The 21517-nt window shown below is 32.4% G+C and overlaps 1 long non-coding RNA gene across 1 annotated transcript; it reads right to left on the bottom strand.

Moving 5' to 3' along the window:
* Positions 1-1342: 1342 nt before the first annotated feature.
* Positions 1343-20742, bottom strand: LOC128204591 (uncharacterized). The gene is made up of 2 exons (XR_008256151.1): positions 20599-20742; positions 1343-3916 (listed from the first exon to the last, which is right to left on the bottom strand). It is a non-coding gene; the product is annotated as an uncharacterized LOC128204591 (long non-coding RNA).
* Between the last annotated feature and the right edge of the window lie 775 nt (positions 20743-21517).

The raw sequence follows: 21517 nt of genomic DNA, 5'->3' as shown, positions 1-21517 counted from the left end.
GGCGATTGAGGAATGATTTAAAGTTTCATAACAATAAAGAGGAATGAGGAATCACCTATAGGTTTTCATATTTTGGTTTGGAAAGGATGATCCTTTTCGGATGCCCAAACTACATTAGCAGGACAAGCGCTTAAAGCCATTTTACAAATGAATATATATATATCTTTAAACTAAGTTCACTTGTCTATCAGTTAAGCATAGATTAATCTTTTCGACAAACTAATTGCCTCATGTTTTAATTATGCAGGATAAGTTCGGGGTTTTGTTCAAGGTTATGCAGTTGAAAGAGTTCATCTACAATTTTGCAGACGTCTACTCGGTGTCAAAAATAAAACACAGTATTATTTTATTTACGGAGAATAAGGAATATTTAGTTTTAAAACAATTAGATATATGAATATAATTAAATATTGGGTAAAACTATTGTAAACAGATTAAAACAAGTACATAAAAAGGTTTACATCATGCTTAAAAAAGGACATGGAACGAAATGCAAACAGACCGAATTGGTGTTCACTTACATTGTAGACCAATTTCAACAAACTTTGTTTTCTTAAATTATGCAAAAACATAAAGGCGTCACATTTTACTGAAAGACAACTACAATAATATAATGTTATTAATAAGGTGATTTCATATTGGCCGAGTTATTTGTCCGAGGTTAGCTGTATTTGCCTGAGCCCGAAAGGGCGACGGCAAATACAGCTGACCGAGGACAAATAACTCGGCCAATATGATTTCACCTAATTAATAAGTATTTTGTTAATTAACTTTTATGTATGGTACGACACTTTGGTTAAAAACGTTCAAATAACTTACCTGAAGGCTGAAGTTTATATTGAACTGTTGAAGCCGTATTTATCCCCTATTCATTCACGGTGTCTGCCTTTCTAGACTTGACTTTGCTGGTTTTGACATGCATCCTTAAAGTGATATTGCTATACTTATGAATATGAATAAAGCACTGTACAGTGTAAGGAAACATGTCTTTTTGTCTTAATTTCGTAAATCGTTCGCCAAAACATTTTTTTCACCTTCGACGTCCATTTTGTCGGTGTACAAAAGGTGTAGGGACAACTCGGCCCAATCACCTTTTCGGCTTTGTTCAAATCGGCCTAGTCCTTTTCGGCCTACTTTTGAAAGGAAGCGTGCATGCCTATGAAATGCCGATTGGTATTTTGTTGTTCACACCTAATTTACGTATTATTTAGAGTTGTTTATGGGTAAAAGTGTTAATGTAAACAGCAAAAACACCTTTGATAATTGAAAATTCCAAAGGATACAAAAACATAATAATCGTAAAATCCACCAATGGGTTAAATACAACTGTAATATCAAAACGTAAAAAGTGGTTGAAGTATTTAATAGGCTAGAAATTCCAAATAGTTTTAAACGACGCACAAAATTATCAAACAGTCTAAAACGGAAAACAAAATGGCTACCTTTTAAAATAATTTCCAGCATATTTCTCATATTAGGCAAGTTTCGACAGCCAATGAAAATAGTCCATTTTGCAAATCCTATATAAGACGAGTTTTGTAGACAATCAAAACGGAGGAAACTCAAATTGGCCGAGTTTGGTCGGTATTGGCCGAGTTTTGGCATATATTGTCGTCATTTGTCTGGTGTTGGTACCGCGATTGTCCCCGGACCGCGTCAAATACGTAAAAGTTTATTAATAATAAAGAAATATTACACACCACTAAGGATCATATGATTATAAGGACCGGCTGGTCAGCTTCCGAAAGTGTATATGGACCAAGGCGTAAGCCGAAGTGGTTTGTTATATTTCTTTTATTATATCAAACATTTATACAACTATTCATTTTTTAAAGCGTTTTTGATGTGTTTTATTGAACAAAGCAGACAATGTACAAACATCAACTTTTCGCCGTGGTGAAAATCGCAAAGCCGCAATCACCATTTTATGACAATAGCAGTCCATATCATATTTTTTGACAGGTCCGGACATAAAAAAATATGTATATTATATAAAATATTGGCCCGCATACTATATTGACCGGCTAACGTCACATTTAATATATAAGTAAAATAAAATGAGGTATAATATATACAAAACAGTATCTAATACAGAACATTTGCAGAATATTTTTTTTGTAGAAAACAACAAAAACAAGCAAACAACCAGAACATGAATTACGAAAAATAGCAAACGTTTAAATGTGTGTATACAAACAACTTTCATAATAAGTTTTTATCAATGATTATGGTATAAATAAGTCGAGCAGAGACGCGGCTTAAGATTTTGATGCCATAACAATGATATATCGATTCGGTGTTTTAGCTACAAAGCACAAAGGTAATAGAATGAGAAAAATACCTGCACACTTAATCAAAATAAGTAAACAACAATTTAAATTAGTATTCTTTCGACAAATTATAATCGTTTTTTTTCCATATATTTGCGATGTTTATGTGATTAATTAAACAATAATCATTTATGTTTACTATACAATTATCTTTTTTTTAACATATTGGTCGACCGAATGAATATTCATTGATACTATTTCTTTAATGCTGTTTTATCACGTTATGTATTGCGTCATGAAAACAAAAAAACACGCTTTTAAACTCTAAAACAACAGTTTCAAATTGGATTGAGTATGGAAGATGAATGGTAAATAGAAAAATATGTAAATAAAACTGTTGTTATTCATCAATGTTCAAAGCGAAAATATTAAGTAAATATGTTTCGCCTATTCTCATTGATGGACGATGATGATCTCAGTGAAATTAACAATTTGCGCGAAAAAGCCTCATTTAACATTAACCGAAAATAAATCATGTAATAAAAGATTGGTTTTGTGAAAGATAATTAAACTTTCTATTTACAAATACTAACCAACAACTAGTTTTTCCACTTGGTAACAAGACACTTTTGTTGACATATTATACGTTCATGTATGCTATCCAATGTATCTAGCGTATATACCTAAAATCACCATTACTTCATTCATTGTAAATGTTCTATATTTACTACATATATCTCATTTTCACCACACTCCTGTTCGTAGATATGCTTTTGAAATACTGACCACACGGTTAAATATCATTCTTGTAGATCGGCAAAACACTACATGTATGTGTCCAAGCTAGAGCTTTGGCTCTATCTTTGAGAACAATTTGTTTTATACAGGTGTTTAAAATGTTTATCATGTGCGTAACTTTCTTTAAAATTGAAGTACAAACTATTGTTATTTACACACTGTAATTCAGATATTAAGCGTAGTGTTTAATCATCATGAAACATCTTGTCGTCTGTATACGAGAAGTCTGGGCCTCGATCAAACATAGTTGTGCCACAAAATAGTTTCGAGTTAAGGGACTGGTATTCCGCTATCAATCTAATTTTATCCAACTCGATTCCCCACTTATCTGTCTGCACACTTATTCCAATGAAGTATTCCCCTTTAGGTAGTTTCTTAGGCTCGCCGTTTCGTCCAGTGTTTCTGAAGATGTTCCATTCATGGCCATAACCCCATTTTTCGAATGTAGAATACACCGACCATGGTTCATTGTCGAAAGACACGAAAATAACGTCGTACGGTCCGTCATTGGCATATCTTATGTCATCAAGATGAATAGTAACAAAGTCCGATTCATTTACAGGCTCAATACAAATCTTAATAAGGACCAAATATCTTTGCCGTGAGTCGACCAAACGAAGAGTCTTTAAGCCTGAAGCTTCTGATCGCCAAACCCAGAAGTCCCGTTGAAAGCCATCAGGATCAAATAATGCCGTTTCCATCTCATGATGTCTTTGGATTTCCACGTATTCTGCAAAAACTGCACTGAGATCCAACAGCAGTAAAATTACCCACTTCAAATCCATGTCTCTTTAATCTCAAGTTATGATGATTGACGTCTGGTTTATATAAACCTCATCGATGTAAGGCTGAAATTAAAATAAGAAATCACATGACAAAATTGTCAGTTATACCAGAATTTGAAAGATTTATTAACATAAAAGTTTTAAATTTTGGTTATCACGTTGTATGCTTCAGCCTTACGTACATTTTAATGTAAAATGATTTTGCAAAAATATGATAAACGAGGAAAATGACGATAAGGAAAACTTCAAAAAGAAAGAAATAAGACATAAATCAACATTATGACACGAAGTATTCAACATGTAACGTAAGTGACAAATTGGTTAGTGAGCAATCGCCTGGTAAATAATACTATGAAGAGTTAATATATTGTATAATAAGTTGTAAGAACCTTTAAGGTTTATGGGATTACGACTATATGACTATTTCCTGCTTTAATCTACAGGGTTCTCATTTACGTATTAGACTACAATTAAAAAAGCTGTGAATTTTTGTGATCACATTTTGCACTTTTTTGCGATGTATTTGCTCGAATGAATAATTTCCAATTAATTAATCTTTATATTTAAAACACTATCGACACAAGAACTTTTCTGTTTAAGAATATTACAGACCTCTGATGGTTATACGGTATTTATGAAGACCGGCCATTCAGCTCCCAAAGGTGGATATTATTTCATATTGCCAGAAGTGGTATGTAATATTTCCAACATTATACTGTACATTGAGTGTTCTTAAATGTTCACTATATTAACGCTTAGAACTTACCTTTTGATTAATACATTATCTTTCATTACTACTTTTAACGCACACATTTTATAACTTATTTTAACTATATCAAAATGGAACTTTTTATCTTTATAATTATTAATACATCAAATTATATCAATAATTTAATATCTCTTTCACTGACATTAAATAGAAGTGACGCAATTCGCAGTCAAATCCAGACATTTGAAGACTTGAAGAAACAAAGTGAGATATAAGAGACCAGGGTGAGATACTGTAGCTCTTTGCGAAGAGACTTTCGGTTCTTTGTTGTGCTTGGTGTAAAGCACCGTTACACGAGCTACAACTTTCCCTTTAACCAGTACTGAGTATACGACTTTCCCTGGTTGAACCAGTACTGAGTATGGGACTTTCCCTGGTTGAACCAGTACTGAGTATACGACTTTCCCTGGTTGAACCAGTACTGAGTATACAAGTTTCCCTGGTTGAACCAGTACTGAGTATACGACTTTCCCTGGTTGAACCAGTACTGAGTATGGGACTTTCCCTGGTTGAACCAGTACTGAGTATACAAGTTTCCCTGGTTGAAACAGTACTGAGTAAACAAGTTTCCCTGGTTGAAACAGTACTGTATACTCCTCCCCTGGTTGAACCAGTACTGAGTATCCAAGTTTCCCTGGTTGAAACAGTACTGAGTAAACAAGTTTCCCTGGTTGAACAAGTACTGAGTATACAAGTTTCCCTGGTTGAACCAGCACTTACTGTAGAAGTTTCCCTGGTTGAACCAGTACTGAGTATACAAGTTTCCCTGGTTGAACCAGTACTGAGTATACAAGTTTCCCTGGTTGAACCAGTACTGATTATACAAGTTTCCCTGGTTGAACCAGTACTGAGTATACAAGTTTCCCTGGTTGAACCAGTACTGAGTATACAAGTTTCCCTGGTTGAACCAGTACTGAGTATACGATTTTCCCTGGTTGAACCAGTACTGAGTATACGATTTTCCCTGGTTGAACCAGTACTGAGTATGGGACTTTCCCTGGTTGAACCAGTACTGAGTATACGACTTTCCCTGGTTGAACCAGTACTGAGTATACGATTTTCCCTGGTTGAACCAGTACTGAGTATGGGACTTTCCCTGGTTGAACCAGTACTGAGTATACGATTTTCCCTGGTTGAACCAGTACTGAGTATGGGACTTTCCCTGGTTGAACCAGTACTGAGTATACGATTTTCCCTGGTTGAACCAGTACTGAGTATACGATTTTCCCTGGTTGAACCAGTACTGAGTATGGGACTTTCCCTGGTTGAACCAGTACTGAGTATACGACTTTCCCTGGTTGAACCAGTACTGAGTATACGATTTTCCCTGGTTCTGGTTGAACCAGTACTGAGTATACGATTTTCCCTGGTTGAACCAGTACTGAGTATACGATTTCCCCAGTGCTACTGACACCATATTTGAACGTCTTTCTCTTTGACGCGGCGACAGCCAAAGCGAACGCTTTACCACTAAGTTATCGGGGCTGTCGTTTGTGTGGTCGTGGAAGTCGCAACGCAGCACTCAACAGTGTATATCAGCAGACTTTTTTAGTTATGAAAAACAGGAAAAGGAAGACGAAAAGGGAGAGTCTATATTTAACTTGCACAACACAGTACATCGCCAATATACGTAACTGACATTATATAAATATATAACTATTCAATATACGTAGACATCAAATCATATCAATATATAAACATGCACGTGCCAGGTGATTTAACATGAAAAATAAAACGAAGACGTAAGACAGGTCGGGCCATCCGTTTAAATTAAAATCAATGCTAGGGTATATTTCGACAAAATAAAGTTATTTTATGACAACCTGACTTTATAGATACATTGGATGTTCATGTGTCTGTAACTGTAGATACAAAATCGTTTTAATATCATCTTTGATATAATTTTGGGAAACCCGTTAGTTATATACCATGCATTGCCACCTATGGGGCTTATCACAATGCACCAGATAGCTTTATTAGCTGCGTTCAATACTGGAATATACTTTAAAAGTTTAAAAGTATTGTTTTGTTGTACGATTGGGTGCATCGATTAGGACAGATAAGAACAAAATTCATGAGGGTCATTTTTGTTATAAATTTCCAAGTCTTATGAGACAGATAAATTTGACATGTTGATTTTCAGACTGTTGTTGAAATAAAGTATTTTGGGTCCTCTGAATTATGTAATGATTTTACTGTTCCGTAGATCAACCCAAAGCGTGATTTGACGGTGTAAAGTCACTTTTTTTCAAATGAACTTGTGACATATTCCTGCGCTATTTTTACGATACACAATGCCTTGATTATATAGTATATTAATATATTAATGTCAGAGATGTTCTTAAATAAAAAAATTACAACTAAACATAATCGGCAGGCTCAAATAGATATCAACAAAATCTTCGCTTTTCTGCAGTAATTAATTTTCAAAAAGATTTATTTAAAATAAGTTTTAAATCTTAATTAGTTAAACATTTAACACTTTTATATTGTACGTGTTAAGTATACTCATTCTGGATGCTTCTTATACAAATTCGCATAACGCATTGAGCAATGGCGTACCATATTTCTCTTTTTACTTTGTTTTATAGTTTATTAAAGTATAAACAAGAAACATGCAACAAATTATTCCCTAAACTGGGGTTTATGTTTTAGTTTTAATTTGATAAATTTAGACTGTAATATTGAGATAAATAATTAGATAGTACTTATAATATTTATAATTCTATAAGGAATACTGAATATAAAGTAGTGGTTCATACCATTGCTACATATACAAAAACTATTTATGTAAATACTCTTCATTTTTGAGTATATGTGTTTGTTTCCTTGTTCTCTTTTATTTCTGCTCTGCTTAATTCCATTCTATATAGCCGTTCTTCACTGCATTACGTGGTATGAACATTATATGTGTAGTTATTTTCTCATTTTGTAAAGCGGGACTTATTATAATGGTCGTCTTACAAAATAAAAGGGAATGCGTTTCACATTTCACTTGGCTACTATTCCAAAGTCTATTTTTCAGGGGGTTCTCCAACAATGCGACATAATTTGTTACGAATGGGTAAAACTCCAAAACAATTAACGTTTCTACTTTCTTTAAAAAAGAGACAAATATATATATTAATAAAAGTGGCCTTTTCACTTTTCTAACATCTTGCTTGTCACGTGACAGACGTTCATGATATGAGTCTCTTACCAGGTCACTCGCTCTTGACAAATCAAAACTAGATCTTGAATAGATTTGCTGCTCAAGATTAAGGTCATTCCATAGCGACTTTACATCACTAGTATAATTATTAGTACATCTTTTGTTACCATATATAATAAGTTTCGCTGTCCGTTGATAATAGGCTGTTTCTAAAACGTAGTATAGCCATTTTACGTTTAGACACACTGGGAACCCAGCGATTTCCATAGTTAATGATTCCATACTCATATGGATTCATTTACAGCTTACCGTAAGCAGCATCGAACATATGAAATCATATATATATAACATGCAAATACAAATTTGCTGCATCCCGGTCAAAAACGAGGCTAACAACAGGTTAAATCAAAGTCATTGCAAATGAAATCAAATATATTTAAAATAGGCGCATACTTATTCATAAGGTTTCTTTCACATGAAGTCTAATAATGTAGATTTAATGTTATTAATTACAGCCAATAGACTTTTTGTTTACAATCCCGATGTCAAAGTCAGAGTGTAAATGTCGTTCCGCACTAGTCAAAATTCACTTACTTTCAACTTCCTTTGCAATACATTGTCAATACATGTAACCCGGAGTTCACATAACTGGGTTTTTCCATGGCGGTACAAATCAAGCTATTAAATTTAATGTAGCGGATCAATGATTCTGTTGTTTACAAAGTAACCTGTGTGTATTAAAACCGTACAATTTTATTTTGTACCGGGTGATTAGCTTGGGGAAATCAGAATATTTATAATTCCGGGCTTCAACTATATATCACAAAATATCGCGCAGTCATTTTGGAATGCCAAAATTATCACCTTAATATTCGCCGTAAGCTTTGGCAATGTTTAAATGACGTTTCAAAATGTTCCAAACTTCAAACATATCTTTTGGACCTGCTGTAACGTGGGCGGTCCAAGATGCAACAGATCCATTCAGAGAAAAGCATTCTCAACCCTGATGGGGTTGACTGGTCTTATATACAGTATATTCTTCGTCCACACGGATAACTTGTTATGCCAATTTGCATATTACTTATTACATCAACGTTCCTACAGCGGAACTTTACAAAACTTTCCCCTCCGAGAAGACTCGTCTTGGCCTAAGAAACTCGTGGGTAAGGCAACTCCGGTCCGGCAGTTGAGTTGTCTTCATCCCACCGCTGCCACCATTTATAAAATGCGAGACCAACAAGGCCAACAGATCCCTTCAGAGAAAAACACGCTCAATACTAAAGGGGTCGACTGGTCGAATATACATAGGCCCTGAACCTCCAGATGGAGAACCGGTTATGCCAATTTGCATATTACTAAGTACATCAACGTACTATGAACGCCCTCCCGCCTATAGCGGAACGTTACATTACTTTACCCTCCGAGAAGACACGTCCCGAGTCTTGGCATGGAAAACTCGTGGGTAAGGCATCTCCGGTCCGGTAGTTGTCTTCATTCCAACGCTGCCACCATTTGTAACATGCGAGACCAAAGATGCAACAGATCTCTTCAGAGAAAACCATTGTCAACCCGGAGTCGACTTGTCTTATCACAATATATATATGGGACTCCACAAGAAGAACTAGTAATGCCAATTTGTATATTACCAACCAAGTTCATCAACTTTTTAATACTATGAACGCACTTCCGTCTACAGCGGAACGTTATATTGCCAACAGAGAAAAGCATGCTCAACCCTGAAGGGATCGACTGGTCTTATATATATTGGCACTAAACCTCCACACGGAGAACTGGGTATGCCAATTTGCATATTACCAAGTACATCAACGTACTATGAACGTACTTTCGCCTACAGCGGAACGTTTCACTATGGACGCACTTCCGCCTACAGCGGAAAGTTACATTGCTATGTGATTTCTAAGAGGCCGGTACGCTACGATAAATACACATTGCCAAAATATCAACCAATCACAATATTTATAACAAGTCAGCCAGGGACTGCCAAATCTGGCGATGTTTTACCGGACAACCTTTTGGTTTGTGTACTCAGATTGCGGTCACGGACTACTAAATAAATTCTGTATATATTCTGTAGGCAATTTATCAATTTGCAAGGGAAATAACAATAATTTATAGTGCTTCACGATCTATGCCTCCATGCCGATAGCGCTAAGCCCTCGCATACCTTGTCACGATCCCTTAGTAAGCGCAATCTGACAAACGCCCAGAAGAAGACGATAAGAATGTACAGAAGTTATAATTGACAATAAGATAAAAATATAATTGAAAGTTGTATCCTGTAACAATATAAGTAAGTATAACATTAAACTAGCTTATTGTTAATGTAATACCACATTCGATTCAGGTAGACATGATTTGATTTTTAAACGTTAACAAAAAATATTACTTTATACCATTGCAACTTTGTTACAAAAAATAAAGCCTCTATTTCAAAATTCAATGTTAGCTGGGAGAAGGATGTTATTAGTCCCTGTCCCAGTAGTTAGGCAAACAAGTGTGCATTAAATTTTCTTTCGAAACTAAAGTAAACAAGGACAACGTTTGCTTTAAATTAATGTGAAAGGTCAATAGATTAAGCTGTTTTTCATGTTTTCTCAATGATAAATAACTTGTTCATACAGAATTTAATGTTTCTTTGAATGTATTTATTGGCGCCGCACTGAAGTGCACGCCTATTATGGAATGGGAATTTATTTTAGTGGTAGGAGCGGTTTTTAGTTTGATTGACAGTTTGGTTTTATTGTTATTTTATTATGATTAAAAAATGCAAATGGGTGGCGATTGCATGGGTGTTAAAAATGTTATTTATGGTTGAATAGATTGTCTTCAATTTATCTTCAAAACATTATTTCGGAAGAACGACAAATAAGTTTAATAACTGTTCCCGATTCGTTTACGTTTTCCGATTGGTTACCTGTAATCATGTGCCGGAAATGTAAAATGTGTCGACCGGTAATTATGTGAATGGGAATAATTATGTTTTATTTTGTTTTGTTATGTTTAGTGCATTGATAAACCATGAGGTAAGCTGTTTTCTTTGATTTAATCGATATCGGAATTAAATGTTCACCTAACTTTATTTGTTAATGTGTTGAAGGTGACATTTAATAGTAAAATTTCATTACGATTGCCCCCGAGTTGTTTTATGTTTAGAACAGTACACAGTGCGCACAAAATGATTGGTCGAGTATGCCATGTGATAAGATGTTTTCGCGGGAATTTCATAAATCTTACACTTTCATTATGGTATTAGCAATGTAATAAAACTCGGGAAACATCGGGTAACATCGACATATATCGCCATTCACCGTAACAGATCGCGACGAACATTGGGCGTATTCGGCCTGTACCGGATGTTGCTATTTTAAAAACCAGAAGGTATTTCCCCGCTATTCATAGGTCAATAATGGAATTTCTACATCGTAGTATTTGGAAACTCGGTGATGTTTTTCTCATGAATATACGTTTAAATAAGTAAACACTAAAAGTGCACACTGAAAGTTGATTACGATACATCTAATAATTTGAGTCATTACAGTAAAACATGGATTATAAGTGAATTGTACGCGTAAGAGAAGATTTTCTGTCGAAAAAAACGAATGTCAACAATTGGCATGGAACTGGGGTATTCGTATCAAAGGGCTATGATCGAAGTATCCTTGAGTAGTTTCATACGTTGATGTGTTCAAAAAAATTTTTTTTTTAATTTATCTTTGGAATTCCTGAATAATTTTTATTTGCTAAATGTTAAGACAGCGTGTTAATATTTTTACATGTACTATAAATATACATGTTACATACTTTATATCTACTTATGTACATGTTACATATTTTTAAATGTACTTATGAATATTATTTTTATATATGATATGAGTATGTAATCTTTAATTTGATTGTTTTATTTTAGAAAAATATTAGACTTAAAATTTTGTTTAAAAATGATGTGTTTTGGTATGTGACCTATTTCTAACATACCATAATACATGAACATACCCATTATTTGTTTACAAACTGCATATTTTCAAAATAAACCTGTGAGAAAAAGATGTACATGGTTTCGGGCTGGAAGTCACGACAGCTTGGACACTAGCGACATTCATTTGCTTGGTGTAGGTCTCGTTAAAACCCCATACTGTTGTGAATCATTATCAACCATATGCACAACACCTACACATTTGTGCCTACCAACCCTTACTCTTGGCTAAAACGGATATTAGTGCAGAATGTATAATACTTGCATGTGCATTTGTATTTTACGGTGGTAGTTTCTGCTGGTTGATAATCAGAAGTCTAATTTCTTTCAGGCAGGAAAATGACTGAATATAACTAAATTAAGTCAACAAGTCGGGGTTATGAAGAATTCCAGCCTGCATTAAATACTATGTTGAATCATTGAGACAGATTTGACATCCATGTCTATCCACAAGGCAGTCACATCTAATAAAGATGATGTGAGTATTTCATATAAAACATATTTGAGTTGGTTTTTGTTATTTTATAAACTCACTGTATTCAATAATCAAGTGGTGGTGATGATGATGATGATGATGATGATGATGATGATGAATTTTATTGATGAATTTAATAATTTTCTTTATATTATATACATGTATGTATCAGCTTGTTTTTTTTTTTTAAATAATGTCGAGAAATATTAAACTGTTTATATTTTATTTTGTATATGAATGGCAGTATTATTATCTATACTAATTAGTTAGAAAGGCTTTAAAGTACAACTTATTTTCCTTTACAGCACTAAACAATCTAGATGGGTAAAGAACCTGAAGGGGCATGAAAACCAAATCAGCATTGACTAATTATCATCTGTGCACACACTACAAGTACAAACGCATGGAAACAGACCAAACTTCAAATGTTGAAGAGTGAAGGATTAAACAAAATAAGACAGATAGACATCGATTACCCACAGAGACTGTTTACATGTTATAATATTAAAAAGACATTAGTTGAGAACTTTCACTCTGGCATTTTTGGAGAGGCATTACCGCCTACTTAGTGTTCTTGTTTCTTTACATATTTTAATTCAAAAGTACATTCATTGATTTTAAATCTGAATTCTGAGTTAGTATCAGACGTAAAATTCATTTATATGAATGATTACATTTTATGAATAAGTCCAATAAAGCTAATTATATTTTTTTACAAGAAAAAGGTTGATTTTTAAGCATTTTATTAGCTATGTTATAAAATGTATGGTTACATGGCATTATGTATATTTTCTTCAAAACTGAACGGTAAAATTTCATAAATTGTCTTTTAAATTGTTCAATAGACATCATAGAATATATTTAAAATGATTTCAGCAGCTTGCCTTATTATTAACTATTTTTTTTATGAATTTATAAAACTGATATATATTTTCAAACATCGAAATACTGCTCTGTTCCGAAGACTCACAAGATCAATCAAAAGGATTTTTCTTCATGTGTATCAATAATATGTTCGATTGAACTTAAATTTTCTGTTAACTGAAGTTTATTTTACCAGAAGCTGTTGTATTGATTTCATAATCTCTGATAATGTGAAAAAATATCAAATATAGACAAAATATTTACTTGTCGCTCTTTGTAGCCCTGGGAGTTTGGGGGTGGGTGTAATGAAACTTAAATAACCTTTTTTAATTCTTTAAAATCTTCATAATTTGGATAAAAGTCCCATAGTGTACCATGATAATAACTATGTTGTCGGTTAAAGCTTTTATAAAAGTGTGTATTACTAAGTCCTTAAATCAGTTTAAATAATTATGGCCTTTAAGGATTTTTGTTTTCATATAGATTTCCTGTTAATATATTGAATTTTGTCAATTTTGTTGTTGTTTTGTATTATGTGCAATTACTACTTCTATTTCCTATCTTAAACAATTCGTCTCATTTGTCAAATTGAATTGTAACAAATTTCATATAAGTGAAAAAAACACACACTATTTTTAAAGATGCACTCTTACTCCCAAACTAGACTTATCACAATTAATATTATTGTTTTGATTTTTCAAAATGGGTTGATAGATGTCAACAACAATGTTTCTAAAGAAGGATCTTAAGTTCAATTTGCGAATAAGAATGAACATAAAACATGGTATTTCTGCCTTGTGATACTATAGTAGACCACAGTAAATATTTTAGCAATCACCAATCATTTAATATTTGTCATGCTTTCTGCTATTATAAACAGGGTCACAAGTTTGTTATCAGTAAACAATATTTTCAGTAAATGCATTATTTAGTAAGTAGTTATTGGTTTATCAGTCAATTTGATGTGTGTTATAAATACAAGTATATGTATTGATTTTAAATAAGAGTTTCACTTTAAAGATGCCCATTTAAAGATAATGAACAGACACACAAAAACTAGACACATTTGATACTAATTATATGAATGATTATTGTTTAGGTGACCTCTGATTTGTTTTGGAGATATTCATAAATGGGTGTTATTCTTTGTTGTTTTCAGTTTCTTATACATTTAAGGATTTTTATAATTGCTTTTCTGGTATATATTAATTTAATGCAAATAAAAACACACTTTAAACGAGACACATTTGATACTTATTATCTAAATGATTATTGTTTACATGTACTCCGATTTGTTATGAAGATATTCATAAAGGGGTGTTCTTCATGTTATTATTCATTTTGGACTTGATTTAGTATTGCTTTTCTGGTATATATTCATTTAATGCACAAAGAAATTATTATAAGTGTTCAGTATCACACATTGTTTACTATTATTTTTTTGCATATTTGGCCTATTCATGCTTATATGTGCATTGTTGTATTTCAAAACCTTTGAGAAAAATAGAAACAGTATTATTTCTTTCATACATAGTCTGATTCATATTCAGTTTGTATGCATTATTTTTATCATATTTGAAAAATATTGCCCTTGTCCAATAAGACACATGCTATTTTTGTGTTAATATCATTATGAACTAAAAACATCCATTTTCAACTCTTCTTTATCTTGTAAATGAAGAAGTTAACATTATAATTCCATTGACCAGATTTTAATGCAATTTGTCCAATTTCATACATTTTAGTATTATTAAACAGCTAAAAACAAGGCATGTTATGTTATAAATGCATTTCATCTAGTAAACAATGTTCACTTTTTATATAACAGTTCAATTATTATGTTCTATTTATGTTTGCAACTTTCAGACGAAATGATAATGTTTATTAAAGTACTACAAAAATTGTTAAATTGTTATTTCATATCACTTCTTCATGATGAATCCCCCATATAATGAGGAAACTTATTCTTCCCTTCAAGTTGTCATTCCAGCATGGTGACGTTGCCCACTCCCCCCTAAATGATTAGAACTGCAGTGTACAAGAACAATAACTCTATTTCATCGAATTGCAAGAGTTATTCCCTTTATACCTTTTCCTGTACGGGGTATAACTAGGAAACTACTGTTTGGAATTTCATTAAACATCATTCAATGGTAAAGCACAACGAGAGGAAGTGCAGTGCATAATAACTATAGTTGTATTTCAGCTAATAAAAAAAATATTGGCCTTTGCCGACTTTTCTTGACCAGAGCATTACTTTAAAACTACTTATGGTATTGAAATAAAACTTGGTATATGGATAGGTGGCAATGACAAAAAGTACAGTGCACAAGCACCCTAATTCTGTCGTGTTCATTAATGTACCACACCCCTAATGAAATCTTCAACTTGAAACTCTTCAATTTCAATGCTTTAGCCTATGTTGTTAAGCAGAATACTACAAATATTTTGAGAATTTCATGGATGCGGTTCAATGCACCATAATATGCTTTTTGGCCTTGACTATTCCTTGTTTTTCAACATATAACAAATGCATAAACTATTAAACGGCGCCCTTTGATGCTTTGCATCAATTGTCTTTCTTGTTTTCAAATTAAATGAAATGCAGAACTATTATCACTAGCAACATGTAGGTTACAAATTTTAATGATCATAGTCATAACCAATATACGTTTTATAGTTTGATTTAAATCATTTCCGTATATGAAAACAATCTGATTTTAAATCTACACATATACACTTTTTATGACCTTAAATCATAAGATATTAGATCATTTATTTAAATGTCAAACATTTGTGATTCAATTAAATGTAAACTGAGTTGTCTTTTCCCCTAAGAGTATTTGAATAAGTATATGCTTCCATTTCCCTGTGATATTTCCTTTTTTAAGTCCATAGTTATACAATGTATGGTTACATGAAACGATAAATACGTCTGGAGGGTTAAAGGGTTAAACTATTCTACCTAAGGTAACAATAATTGAATATTTATATAATAATAATAATAATAATAATAATAATAATAATAATAATAATAATAATAATAATAACAATAATAATAATAATAATAATAATAATAATAATAATAATAATAATAATAATGATAATGATAATAATAATGATAATAATAATAATAATAATAATAATAATAATAATAATAATAATAATAATAATAAAAATAATAATAATAATCATAATAATCATAATAATCATTATAAAAATAAATAAATAAATAAATAAACAAATAAATAAATAAATAAATAAATAAATAAATAAATAAATAAATAAATAAATAAATAAATAAATAAATAAATAAATAAATAAATAAATAAATAAATAAATGAATATATAAACAAATAAATAGATAGAGAATATTTGTTTATTTCAGTGTAAGGTCTTATTTTATTTCACGAGTGTCATAGATAAACACAAAATAAAGTTTTTCTATTATCTCGAGTTTCTTTTAGGCTTATTTTCGGAGTTTTATTGGTATTTTAATTTATTTTCTTAATTACCCCCTTTTTGAAAAGGTTGTAATTTACGCCGCTATAAATTATAGCTGAGAAGTAGCTATCATTTTTCTGAATATATAATAATTGTTTGTTTCAGTGTAAAATCCTAATATATTGTAGCGAGTGAGCGCTAAAGCTGTATACATATTTACATAATGTGTTCTAAAGGTGAACTATATTGCAATCTTACATTTAAACATTTTTTTAATTGTATGCGTAAAAGTATTTAAATGACAGTGTATTGTATTTATCAGAAAAACGAGCAAAATTGTATACAAATGTAATTTCGGAAATGACGTCGTTAAATTTGTGTCCCAGCCTTATGCGCGTTGACGTTGGATTTGAAATTAAGAGCGGGCTAAAATTTTAAAACAGTGAACTATTCAAAATGTTATTTCACTGTTTGAAACAGTAAAATATTATTTTTATTCACTGATAAATCTCTATAAACCAACGGAACGCATATAATAAAGATTTGTTGAACCGTAATTTTCACACATACGAATATGTCAATTAACAATAATAATTAATAGGTACAACTTTATGGTCATTTTTTAAAGCGAATTCTGCGGGTATGTATTAAACACAATATAATAATATATAAATTGTAAAATCTAGCTAGATCATCGTAGTTAAATGGCTTTCAACGAACACTGATGCCAATTTATTAATTTGTTTATTTTTTTTGCAATTTTTATGATTACAAACGCAATTTTGCCACGTGGGTATATTTGGGTAACTCTCCTTATTTAGCGCAAGTAAACATTATTAGATTTGTTCAATAAAACACATCAAAGGCGCTTTAAAATCATTGAATGGTAAAAAAGTCTTCGGTATGATATAAGAAATATAACACACCACTTCGGGCCATATGGCAGTATAAGGACCGGCCAGTCAGCCCTCGAAAGTGAATGGACCTTGGCTAACGCCTCGGCTAGCGCCTTGGTTCATATACACCTTCGGGGCTGACTGACCGGTCCTTATAATGTCATATGACCCTCAGTGGTGTGTAATATTTCTTAAATACCACATGCTACTTGGACAGAAATTAGTGGTAATACATTTTTAAATGTTATGTATTTAAAATAATATTGACAACTATTGTATATGTATTTCACGGGATGCATTGCATGATTGATTTCACAAGCTTTGACAAGCCCACTTGCGTTCATATCCCATGAGCTCATATGTGGGCTATATCGGATAATTGGCAAAAACTGTTTTTTTGGAATGTGTGACGTATGTTTGACGTATTCCTATGAACAATTTTTTGATATTTTTAATTTTTGGACATGTGATGTATTCGTTTGTGCGTAGGTTTTTTTTTTTTTTTGGGGGGGGGGTGGGGGTTGGGGGTAGGAAGAGGTACACAACTGAATTTTCACAAAAGTGTGACACATATATGTGCCTTCCTGAAACTTAAACATTGAGTTCTGCCTGAAATAATTATTTATTGTATTGCAAGTTCGCTGTATCTTACTAGATGTACATAATACTCCTCGCCAACCATATGAATGTATTAACCATTGTATTTGTATACTCATGGGCTAATGCCTACTGTATATGTTTTTCCACAATAAACAATAATATCTTTCGTATGTGTGAAAATTACGGTTCAACAAAGCTTTCTTCGCAATCGTTGTAAAATAAAAAAAAGTTTATACTGCACAATAAACACCCAGTCATCTCGAGTGTCACGGCGTTAATTCATATTCATACTTGTTTGAAATATTGTATTTATTTAACAGTTTCAGTTCTACATCCCTTGACTACGCTGGAATGTTTGCAACACTGACACTTTTTAGTGAAGTTCAAATACATTATCAGCTCAGGTTTTGAGTTCTTTCTTTAATTCGACAGCAATAATCAAGGTTGGCATTTGTTTGAAGTATTTTTACATTTATATCATCAATGTCTCAAGTTTGAAAAGTTGTTCCATATAACTACGCCGTTTATTAGGCGAGGGATTGTTTTGACAATAAACAATGCTTTTGAATACAACCTCATTTACAGCCGATGAAATTGCAGATAGGCAAAAATAAGTACTAAGCAAATCGTTAAAGCTGCACTCTCACAGATTGAACTGTTGTATTTTTTTGTTTTGGAAAGAGCCATTTTTTTGCGAAAATCCATGGAAACCAGATGTATAAGACTGCTGACAAAAAATAGATCGAAGATTTTTATATTTAAGTTCAAAAATTGATGTTTTATGCATTTTTTTTAAACCGTTAGTAAAAAAAGCCATAAAACATTAATTTTCGAACGGAAATATGAAAATCTACGATCTGTTTTTTTGTCAGCAATCATATATCATTGGTTTGCAGATATTTACGCAAAAATATGCTCTTTCCTAGACAAAAATAGTAAAAAGTTGTAAAAATGGTATATCTGTGAGAGTGCAGCTTTAAGAATTTCAAATTGCGCGGGTGTTTAAAAAGTCCGCACATTGCAACTTATCCGATACACAATCCCTGCATCAGATCTTGCGCTGACACTGTATTGTGTATAAGCCAATAAGGTTATATTCTAAGTTAGTTAGATGACCTGACTTAAAATTTTAATGGTTAGGAAGGGATTGTTAGCTACTCCACCCACTCTTAATCATTAAGATTTTATTCACGTCATCTAATTATTACTAAGAGAACTGGACAATGCAACTAATAGATGAAGAAATTTAAGTACATATTTGGATGAAACCATGGAACAACTTTTTATAGTGATGGTATTTCAATCGATTAAAAATATATACATCTGACAAAACTTTAAAGTGTGACAAGTTTAATTTTGAAATATTTTAGGAACCTCACGTTAACGTGAAGTGAACGTTTTGCAATGAAATTTCCAGGCGAGGTACATTAAAGAAGTACACGTATATTTGATCTAAGTTTACTGCACAACATTTCTTTTGTGGAACAAAATATAAAAAAAAATGAAAATTAGTAAAATAAGTAAAAACTCAACATATTATATAGCATAAATAAATTTGTGGGTTTTAGTTTTTGAACTTATAATGCATGATTCAATCCTTCCCGTGGCCCGGTACTTGTTCATAAGCTAAGCAAATATGTTTCTATGAACATCCATTCTTTTCGTGACCTGAAATCATGAATGCGACAAATACGACCTAATATCGACTATTCAACGTGTACTTGTTAAATAGGACTAATTTTGCATTGCGAGCATTAGCGCTTTTAACGAAATTTGTACAAACTTGAAAATGCTATTTAAATTGTTTCATATAAGTAGTTTAAAATATTGTCGAAATAGTTTAAACCCCGCTATGCAGCCTCTGTGAAGTATAAAGCACATTGGAATAGGTAAATCTTATGTTAACAATACTAAAGTGGTATATTATGCATACAAACAATGCTAGGTTGTAAGCCAGTCAATTTAACGCAAGTGTTTAATATTGATTTAACTGTTTCAAAGCAAATCATTTACTTGTAAATGTAAACAATATAAGCATACCTCCCAAGAGGAGGCACCCAGCAAAACAATTCCAAGTGCTACCCCTCTTTCTTGCAGCGATATCCGCGCTATTTTGTGTCTTTCATACGGGCTTATAACCCATAAGCCCGTATGAAAAACACAAAATAGCGCGGATATACTGTATAGAGAAATTTCCTCATGTTTTGAAAACGTTTGGCTATTTAACGCAATGATCCCATTATTTGTCGAAACAATTGAATAATAAATAGCGTTTTATATTGGTATCGATATAATTATGCTTTGTTCCAAATTTGATGGAATAAAATAAAGAAGTAAATAAATAATGAAAATTTAGTAGTATCACACTTATAAGTTTCGTCGAGTGTACGTTTATTTGAAACCTCTATGAAACATAGTGTTTCTTGAAAAGTTGTAATCAAACGCTCATTCTGTCATTTCTTATAATATTGTACTCGTAAATTTTAAACCTGCAAATAATTGCTTCAACACCATAAAAAACACACACATTCACTTATTTATAAAAGTCCTACCGTTTAAAAATCCGTTATCTATTAATGACGAAACATTCCTTTTGTTCCTATTGAAATAATGAGCCCCTGAACTCAATGCTTACACAGTTGCTTTATCTACTTATTACATTTATTGAAACATGATTGATGAGACCTTCCATACAGTTTTTGTTCATACACCACTTCAAAGGTTTCAAAGTCGTTTGCCAGGTAAAAGAATAAGTTAATTACATTTTATAGCCCTCGATGAATTATTATACTGATCGGTCAGTTAATAATTGAAGCAAATAAAATGTGCATTTAGTGTAATTTTAGGTTCATTCCAATGTACAGCAGAGACAATTAAGCTATCGTATTAATACAGATGATGATTTATTGAAACTAATTTCCTCGTATGTTTGTTGGCGATAAAATGTAAACATAGTTTCGTTCCTAGCCTTATAACTATACATCTTACTGGCGAAGTATACAAACGCGAGAACTAGAAGAACTGATGTGGGATAATTGGTCAAACATTTAGTTAATTGGTTGCAATGTTTAACTCTGACTACAGTTTGCTCATACTCGACTCATAAATCCCTTTCAAATGATACCACAAAATATGGTGATTCGATGTGGTTAGATATCGAACATGTAAGGACAACAGGAACGGTCAGTAAGAAGGTGCGAGTGATGCGATGTGGTTAGATATCAAACATGTGAGGACAGCAGGTACGGTCAGTAAAAAGGTGCGAGTGATGCGATGTGGTTAGATATCAAACATGTGAGGACAACAGGTACGGTCAGTAAGAAGGTGCGAGTGATGCGATGTGGTTAGATATCAAACAGGTATGGACAACAGGTACGGTCAGTAAGAAGGTGCGAGTGATGCGATGTGGTTAGATATAGAACATGTGAGGACAACAGGTACGGTCAGTAAAAAGGTGCGAGTGATGCGATG

This window comes from Mya arenaria, chromosome 2 (assembly GCF_026914265.1).
Source record: "Mya arenaria isolate MELC-2E11 chromosome 2, ASM2691426v1".
Classification (NCBI taxonomy): Eukaryota; Metazoa; Mollusca; class Bivalvia; order Myida; family Myidae; genus Mya; species Mya arenaria.
The sequence above is the reverse complement of the archived record's forward strand: the minus strand, read 5'-3'. Positions and strand labels throughout refer to the sequence as shown.